The following is a 10,193-nucleotide window of genomic DNA, read 5'->3' as shown; positions in this document are numbered from 1 at the left end:
GTTCTCTGTGTACTATTTCATTAGAACATTTGCGTCCCTGTCTGTCATTGTGACAGAAAGCTTGAGCTTTCCCCCCCTTTAGACTGTGGAAATTTTCTGACATACTCAAAAGCTTAGTGAACTTTGTGCATTCATCAGCACCCTTCATTTCTTACCAGCAGAGGAGCTAATTGTGCTTGTATACACCTCCACCTGCTCACCCAGAGCACAGTCCCAGTGTGTATCTCCAAAAGAGACCAACCAACATGCTCTCGTTGCCATGCCAAAAACATGTTTTGAGATTTAGGGTCATAGGAGGATTGTTTATGTTAGTTTCCTGTTGTGGCAATATAACCCAGGAGGGGGAAACTTAGAAAACATTGTTTGAGTTTGAAAGTCCATGGTGGCTTGACTCCATTGCTTGGGGGAATGGAGAGTCTGAACATCATGACATGGTGCGCATGGTTCAGTCAAGCTGCCCACCTATTGGTGACCAGACAGCTGAGAGGCAGAGAGCAAGGTTCAGTGTCCCCTTCCTCATAGTTAACTTACAAACATTTAACATACCTGGGAAGAGTCACCCTCAATCAAAGAGTTGCCTTCACCAGCTTGGCTATGCATATGTCTGTGTTAACATATTCTTGATTGCTAAGTGATGTAGAAGTGGGTAATATATCCTTAGGCTGATAGGCCTGGGCTGTATAAAAATACTAGCTGAACAAGCCAAAGGAAGCAAGTCAAGCAGCATTTCTCCATGATGTCTGCTTCAGTTCCTGCCTCTAGATTCTTGCCTTGGTTTTCCCCAATGATGACTTTAACCTGTAAGTCAAATACATGCTTTCCTCCCCAAGTTGCTTTTTCATCACAGCACTGGAGAAGCAAACTAATACATCCTTCAAAGGAGGTACCATCCCAATAACACTGGCTAGTGACAAGACATTTTGTACATGGGCCTTTAGAGACATTTAAGATTCAATAGTCATATAATGTCATCAAATATTCAGTTAGTGATAACTCAGGGTTGGGCATTGGTTCTTTGATTCCCAGGAGCCATGACACTCCAAATCATATTGTAACTATGCATATTGTGCTGGGGTCAAGGAAGATGCGAGTGTCCAGGATGGACTAGAGCAAAAGCAACAACCTAACCTGTTTGTTAGGGTTTTCATTTGTAAAACCAGGATGACATTAGGACAACTTCAAGTGCTGCTGGGAGCACAAATCAGAATAGTGCTCAATTCATCAGAACTTGGGGTGGTTGGTTGTGGTTGAAGCAGACACAAGGCCTCTTCCAGAGTGGTGGAAGTGTTCTGTGCCTGCCTTGAGCAATGTGGTGGCTTACACACCTGAAAGGTTAAGATTCGTCCTGCCACTGTCTACATCCTGTAAAACACAGGAAGAAGAGTTCCTCTGAGTGGATTTGAAAGAAGCAAGTCTCAGCAGCTTGCCCCAGCTTAGCAGAGTAGCATTGACTAATGCAGGAGTAGGCTACCTGGGTGAGAGAGGGACAAAGAGACTGCAGAAGGCAGAGCTCTCAACGAACTTAAGCAAATCCAGAAGAAAGAGAACGTGTGGTCAGACAGGGATGAGAGACATGTGGAGTCAGGGCCTACATGCAGGGTCTTCCTGTTCCCATTTCTTGGCACAGAAAGATCAGTGGCTCCAGAGACTCTGAATCCACCCTCTGCAGGACAGCAACTAAAGCTGCTGTGGCACTGAGAGGCAGTGAGTGCTCAGAGGCCTCAGGGAGGAACGTGGGGAAAGGGACAGCAGACACGTTCCTTGGCTGCTAAAGAGAACGCCAGCTGGTCAGTGTCCTGTTAGCATGGAGACCACTCCAATGGTCCTTGTGGCCCATTAAGTCCCTTTTTATGGAATGAGCTGGAGACACTACCCTTATAGTCCAGCCATCTGAGGTATTCCAGGGTGGGTCTGCAGTTGGCAGCCCATTATCTGTTTTCCATCCAGGGATGCAGGAGCCCTGGTGGAGGGAGAAATACAGCCTTATCCTCTGCTTCTGTGGGGTGCTGAGGGTTTATGAAGGTCTTGAGGTTGTCCTGCCATCACAGTAGTAGGTGCATCCGAGTGTGGGGAGAAAGGGTCCATGTGGGTCCCTTTGGGTTTGTAGAAACACCAATAAAACTGGTGGACATTGCAAATGCAAACTATAACATGCTATCAGCTTATTTTATAAACATACTTTTGCACAGTCTTGTATATGTTTATTTTCTGTCAATAAAAATGCCCTAATATTTTTCTCCCACATTCCTGTGCTATGATCCTGACTTTGGGAGTGAATACTCTGGAGTTCTTGAGCACCCAACTTTAGGTCCAGTCATCACTAGGCTTGATCAAAAACATACATAAATAATTACTAACCATAAAAATACATATAACTTCTGAAAAAGCCAGGCAAAGAACAGAAATACATAGTTACCAAAAGAAGAATAACAGGTAAATGATAGACGAAAAACGTAGCATTACTAGTGATCAATAATGAAAATTAAAACAGTTGAATTTTGACTCAGGTCCATGAGATTGAAAAGAATATATATTAATGATGACTCTCGCATAGAACTGGTAGAGAAATCATGCAATTCTGGATGGTGATTTCAGATACATAACCTGCTATTCTTTGTCCACAGAAATAATGAGTACAAACATTTGCTTACTGCTACATTTTTGTATTAAATAACATAAGTTAGTATGAAATGCAGAACTACCTAGGTGCCTAACTACAGCTGATGAACAATGGTACATCCATAAATGGAAAACCACAGGATCATTAAATGGAGCTGTAGCATATCTCAGTAGTAGAGCACTTGCCTAGCATGTGGGAGGCCCTTGGTTTGATCCCTAGGACCACAAAATAACTACATTTAAGTAAATTTACAAGAGGAGCTGTTGGTTAGTATTTAAGGGTATGAAAGATACTCAGTAAGCCTCATTTTTGTGTACATGTAAAGACCAGAGGAGGGTGTCCTGTTCTATCTCTTCTGCCTTATTCTCCTAAGACAAATTCTTTCCCTGAATCTAGAGTAAGACTAGCATGCAGCAAACTCCAGCGAGCCTCACATCTGTCTTTGTTTTATGTGGGCACTGGGGATTTGAAATCAGGTCCTAATGATTTATAGCCATCTCTTCTGCCCCCAGTGACTCATTACATAGCATTATCATTTTTATAAACATAATATATATTTACTTGGAAAGGCTAAGAAAACAGATGATCAAAAATAAGAGAATAAAATTCATGAACAACTGTTGACATTCTGATGTGTATTTTTGTATGTATGCTGGAGAGGTGGTTCAGAGGTTAAGAGCACTGGTTGCTCTTCTAGAGGTCCTAAGTTCAATTCCCAGCAACCACATGGTGGCTCATCAGCATCTATAATGAGATCTGGCACGCAAGTATACATGCAGGCAGAACACTGTATATGAGGTAGGAGGAGGTGGTAGTGGAGGAGAAGGAGGAAGGAGAAGAAGGAAGAGGAAAAGGAGGAGGAGGAGGAGGAGGAAGAAGTAGAAAGAAGAAGAGTTCTTCTTCATGCACACCCTGGAAAACCACAGAGAGAAATGCCTTTGGTGTCAGGCTGTCATGTCACCCCAGAGAATGTCATATATTGTGACAGACAACCCTTTCCCTCAACACATACAGACTTGTGTCTCTCTTGTACCTTAAGCAACAGAGTCAGAAGGTACTAGAGACGAGGGTTTACAGCAATTTAGTTTGCCTCCTCTTTTTGCTTTAGATAGAAACTAAAGCCAAGACATTTAGTAAGTTTAAACTTTACAGGGGACAATTGTTTCCCCCATAATCCAAGAATATTCTATCAGTGTTGAGGCACTGGGGTAGGTACCATGCTCACAACAAGGACGAGCACCTCCCCATAGTCCCATCACTCTGGGCAACAAACACGCCCTGCTGAGTCATAGCTTCTCCATCAATTAAGTAGGGATATGGCCACTTGCTCTGCCTGATCACTGGGATTGAGGCAAGGCTCAAATAAGATCAGGAACAAATGAAAAAACCATTGGCAATACAAACAAGATTGCTAAGGACTTTGACATACGAAAGTTCCTAAAATAGAAAAAAAAAATACGTGAGAGAAAAACAAAACAAAAGAGGTATGATGATGAGAACTAGGAATGACCAGCAAATACAAGACATCCAACTTCACAGGAACGCTACACTCATGGCACCTCAACAATACAGTCGCCTGAACAATGACAATAAACATGCTAACGTGGAAAGGGAAATCTCACAGTGTCTCAACTTTAGACAAAGAGTCACTGGCAACTGATGACTGTTGAGAGCAGAAGAGTCAGTCTCTCCCAGGGATGAGCTTCTTAACTGGTTACCCAGCGCAAAGCAGGTAGCCTTGAAAGCATATACACACAAGCAGCACCAAATGGACTCAGCAGATTGTGTTCATATGTTTATATAATATATATGTAACAATGAAGAAGAAAAAGGTGCCATCAATTTGAGATAAAGTGAGGACAGACTATGTAAGGGGTTGAAGGGAGGAAGGAGAATGGGGAAAGTGATGTAATTGGACTCTAATTAAAAATTTAAATTTAAATAATAAAATCTTTAAAACAAATAAAAGGCAAATAAAATCTGAGAGATTTTGCCACTTCACAGAGACCCAGTCACTTCCAGATTTCCCTTGGTGTGGTTTGATAATCTTGGATGCTGCCATTTGCTTCTTGACCCCTCAGTCCTGCTCTGAACCCCTTACATTCCATCTTGGGAATGAAGGAAAGCGCCCCTCTACAGTTGGCTCCTGTGTATGGTGGCCTCTGCCAGGTAGCCAGTCTCTACCCACTGACACCTTCTACTGATGTCCATGTGCTGGGGCCTCCAGATTCTTGGAGGTACTCTATAAATTCCTGCCCCCACCTGAGGAAGTTTCCCGCCATGTGCTCAGGCTCACACAAGACAGAGGGAACCAAGAAGTGAATGCGACAGACATTGATTATGAATTATGCAATTCATATGTTAACTTATATACCTTTGTGGTCTCTACAAAGGGAAAGTAGAGCTCATCATAGTTCCAGAAGGTCTCCCTAGCTCTGGCCCCATCAGTACCACCTTTGCCCATGTGTTTGTGGACACAAATGGAGAACTTAAGTCCATCACTGCTTTCTATTAGAAATCCTAATGTGTAGTTGGTTGCCTCTTATTAAAGATGGGGGTTGTGGGTGGGAGAGGAGAGACATTATCTTTCTCCATCCTTCCCACCTCCTTTTGAGTTCTACTCTCTACCTGAAACCAGAAAGTGCAAATGCCTTTTCATTGGTATTTCAGTACTCCAAGCCTGAATGTAGATCCAGCCTGGCCTGGATTCTACTTCGTAGTGTTCCTAAGGTATTTCCTTACATGACAACTCTAAGACAGAGACTCACATCAGACCCACGAATCCAGAAATATTGTCATAATCCCACAGCACTGTGACCTCACACCTAACCTGTCTCGTTTGAGGCAGACCCCAAAAGGCCCTGGTTTTTTTCTCTAGAAGCAAATGGCGCTAGGACCTATAGGTTGCCACCTGTCCCTTGCTGTGACCATTCTGTTGGCAGATCACCTGTCAATTTGCCCACAACCCCACTGGTTCCTACACACCTGTCTTTGTATTCTCAGCAGCATCAAATACCAACAGCTATCACTTCTTATGATCTGATGCTCTGATAAGTATGTTTTGAGAACATTCCCCCAAAGACTCATGTTCTAAAAACTTGGGCCCTGGTATAGCTATGTTAGAAGACAATGAGGCTTTTAAGAGATGAGGCTTCCTCTTTCCTTTCTGCTGCCACCATGCCATCCTGACTGAGGAAGACCTGAAAACTCCGGGGCCACGTAAGCCATGATCACGACTACATCGGTAAGCACCGCAAGCATGCTGGAGACATGTATCACCACAGGACCAACTTCGACAAATATCATCCAGGTTACTTTGGGAAAGTTGGTATGAGGCATTACTACTTAAAGGGGAACCAGAGCTTCTGCCCAACTGTCAACCTGGATAAGCTGTGGATACTGGTCAGTGAGCAGACACGGGTCAATGCTCCTTTCCTTGATGACTGGAGGGGGAGAGAGATGGGAGACAGGGAGGAGGTAGTCACTTGAATATACCTGGGAACGCAAGGAAGGCCTCAGCACAAGGAGGAGATGGCATCTGCCCCCTTCTCTCTGATTCACAGACAAGTGAGGCCCCGGGTCTGCTCCCCTAGGACATATGGGAGCAGTTCTTTTAGGATGTAGCTGACCTTGAATCTTTCTGCTTTGAAAGTCAAGATGCCAGGGATTAATAAAGAATTCATCCATGTTTTCCTTAGTACATGTTTCTTTCTTCACACTTGGGCCCGGCATGTTGTTGAGTCTGATGTATGCTGGGAGGGATGCTCCCAAGTCCCTTTCCCCGAAAGGCCATAGGTCACCTACACACTGCTTGCTAGAGTCCATCCTGGGCCTGGGATGCTGCTGCCTTCCTGATCAGCTTCCTTCCATCTGTACTCCACACACACGGCCAGATCTTCTGTCTGGACTTTCTGCCATGCCCCTCTGTCTGTCTTTATGAGCAGTGCAAATTTGTCATGTGTGAATGATGGCATGCTTTGTTTGTTTCATTTTTATTATTTATTTGATTGTTTGGTTGGTTGGTTGGTTTTGGTTTTGGTTTTGGTTTTTAGAGACAGGGTTTCTCTGTGTTATCTTGGCTGTCCCGAACTTGCTTTGTAGACCATATTTTTTATTATGTATTGATTAGTTATTTATGAGACAGCATCTCACCATGTACACCTGGTGGCCTGAAACCCACTACTCACTATGTAGATCAGGCTGGCCTCAAAATAGGGATTAAAGGCAAGTGCCACCACACCAGGCTGGGGACTGTGTTTCAGTCATTGGAATGGTGCCCCTGTGTCTTGTTTCTCCTCTGTTTTGTTTTGATTTGATGTTGTTTATCATACATGTCTGAAATTCAGAATTAACTTTTAAATTTCAGGGGAATTTCAAAAAGTTTATATTTTTCTATTTCAATCCTTGCCATATCAGCCTGGAAATGGCTGGCATCTTTAGTAGCACTCATAGGTTGCACATGCCTGTTCAGCTTTTTCTTTAAGGTTTTTTTTTTTTTAACCATACCAGGTTTTCTCTTCCCTATGGAGTCCTGTCATCAAACTGGCCATGCAAACTCTGTCCTCGCCACAGCTCCTTGGGTGCTTCTAAGGTCTGGCCAGTTAGAAAGACTTCTCCAAGTGAAAGCCTGTGTTATCCTTCAAATTAAGGGCTGTCTTAGGATAACTATTTCTGTGATGAAACATCATGACCAGGGCAACTTATAAGAAAAAGCACTTAAGCCAGGCATTGGTGGTGCACTCCTTTAATCCCAGCACTTGGGAGGCAGAGGCAGGCGGATCTCCATGAGTTCGAGGCCAGCCTGGTCTACAGAGTGAGCTCCAGGACAGCCAAGGCTACACAGAGAAACCCTGTCTTGAAAAACAAAACCAAAAACAAGAAAAAGCATGGTCACCATGGCCAGAAGCATGGCAGCGGGCAGGCAGGCATGATGCTGGAACCATCGCTGAGAGTTTAATTCGGATCCTTGGGCAGAAGGCGGATAGAGACTCGCCTGCTGTGGGCCTTTGAGATCTCAAATCCCGCTCCCAGTGTCATACCTACTCCAACAAAACCACACCTCCTAATCTTTCTTGAATAGTTCCTCTAACTGGGAGCCAAGCCAATGGGGCCATTTTCATTCTAACCACACAGGGGCTTGATGTAAATCTTGACTGCCACTCTCTGCATCTGCCACCTTTCTTCCTGAGTCCTGCTGTTACAATGCCATCTGTTCTCCATCTCACGGCATTGGTGACCGGGAGGAGGACACCTTTGATCGATTCTTTCCCTGTCTGCCTATTGCCCTTACCTTTCATTGTTGTTGCCGAATCTTACCTCTCTGCAAATTACTTTTCTTAGAAACCCTTTTCTCCTGTCCGATTAGAGCAGTGGTTCTCAACCTTCCTAATGCAGTGACCATTTAATACAGTTCCTCGTGTTGTGGTGACCTCTCCCCCCCCAACCAAAAAAAATTAATTTTGTTACAACTTCATAACTGTAATTTTTGCTACCGTTATGAATCATAATGTAAATATCTGCTATGCAAGATATCTGATATGTGACCCCTGTGACCCCTGTGAAAGAGTCTTTCAACCTCCAAAGGGGTCTCGACCCACAGGTTGAGAGCTCATCCCCTTCCGTCAGGGTTCTTTGAGCTCCCAACCACATGAGCCCCCATCAATCATTTCAGTCCAGTGCAGAGCTGTCACCTCCTTTGAGCCAGCTGAATGTCACAAACTGAATGTCACAAATGCAACAAACACCCTCCCTTCCAGTCCTTTCCTTCTGTTTTTACCCGTGTGTGACATTGTGTCCTCATGTGGTCACTTTTTAGCACCAGTGCTGTCTCTGACAGATTAAGAGTTGACGTTTCCCAGGAGCTTCTTGTGGTTAAACTTGAGGCATCCCAGCTTGTGCTATAATCTAGGAATCAACTGTCTCGGCTCTCTTCTCATCCAGTTAATGAGGCGCTTCATAGCCTGGCTTCAACATTCTCACTCTAACCTGGTATTTGCTGGCTGCAAACCCCAAGCTGGTTTCCTTCCCTTTGCCCGGCTTTGGCGTTCTCGTCAATAATCAATGTCTTTATATAATAACACATGAGCTGTGCTTGTAAAAATCTTCTGAGCAGTGCCCAAAAGAGACCGAAAATGCTGGTCATTTTTGCCTGTGAGTCCTTACTATAGGAATGAGAAGCAGGCGAATTAACCTTTACTCCATTGTCAGATAGGGATGCTTTTTATGACTGTTGTGACTGCATTAATTTTTAGACTAGGTAACACATAGACCAGTTCAAAACTTGTAGAAAGGCAAACCATGTCCCTCCTCCATCTCTTCAGCCATATGCTTCTCCCTGCAAAGGAAAGGTGTATTCTGGGGCTTCGATAGCTCTTTATCGCCTAAATGAAGAAAAGAAGAAGAAGAGAAAAAAGAGGAGGAGGAAGAAAGGAGGAGAAGGAGAAGGAGGAAGAAGAGGGGCAGAAGAACAGAGAAAACTGGTCAGGCATCCTCTGTGTTGCCTTTGTGAGTGGGAGGTCCTTTGTGATACTTTGAATTTACTTGCACAATGAAAATGTTTCAATAATAGAAACAAGACAGGGGGAGCCTACACTGGGGCCTTGAACAGAGGGAAGAGCTCTGGCCTCTCTGCTTGAACTCCTCCCTGGCTCAGGCCCTCTACCCTTCACTTCAGAACCAGTGAACGGCTGCAGCCCAGACTAACAGGGGTCCCTCGTTTCCAGGGACACCCAATCCCCCTCACAGTGGGCTGTGGAGAAGGCACTTGATCCAGGAGGCATGTGCTCACTGACGCTGACTTCATACTCTGGCACACAGTGGTCCTGGGAATGCTGCTGCGAGCCTGGGAGCCCCAGCGTCCACACTGTGGGTTCAGACATCAAACAGGGGGCAGCTAGCCAGGGAGGAAGCAGCTAGGCATGGAAGGGCGGGTGGCGTGGGGGGATGGGGAGGAAGGCCAGGGGAGGGTGGGCACCTGGCCTCCTGAGCCTGCCTGCATTCCTGAGACATGGTCCATTTTTTCCCCAGCTCCTAAGGGATAAATGAAGCCCTGGGCTCCTGCTGTGGGGATTAGCTTTGCCTGTGTGATGGCTCAAACAACAAGAGTTCCTCTGTTCCCCCAGAGATGTCTAATAATATACTATATGTCATCTGTCCCCTGTTTATCAGAGGAAGAATTCCATGCCGAAAGAGCATCCAGTTTGCCTCCAAAGGCTGCCTCTTCTAGGGGCAAGAAATTCTCCTCTCTAAGATTGCCTGTTTAGACAGACATTTAAAAAATATATGATCTCAGGGGTTGGGGATTTAGCTCAGTGGTAGAGCGCAAGGCCCTGGGTTCGGTCCTCAGCTCTGGAAGAAAAAAAAAAGACAAAAAATATATGATCTGATCTCTTTCCCTCTCTGCAATTTAGTAAATACATATTTAAAACAATCCATTCAAGCTTACCACTTAGAAAGGTAGTCATCTCATACCATAACGCATTCAAGTAAAGAAGACAGATTACATTTGACAAACATTGGTATGTCAATTATATGCCCTACAGAATGCACCTAAGACATCCATGAGATGCATATC

This window comes from Acomys minous (genome assembly GCF_964271855.1).
Source record: "Acomys minous genome assembly, chromosome: 16".
NCBI classification, from domain to species: domain Eukaryota; kingdom Metazoa; phylum Chordata; class Mammalia; order Rodentia; family Muridae; genus Acomys; species Acomys minous.
This window is presented reverse-complemented; position numbering follows the sequence as displayed.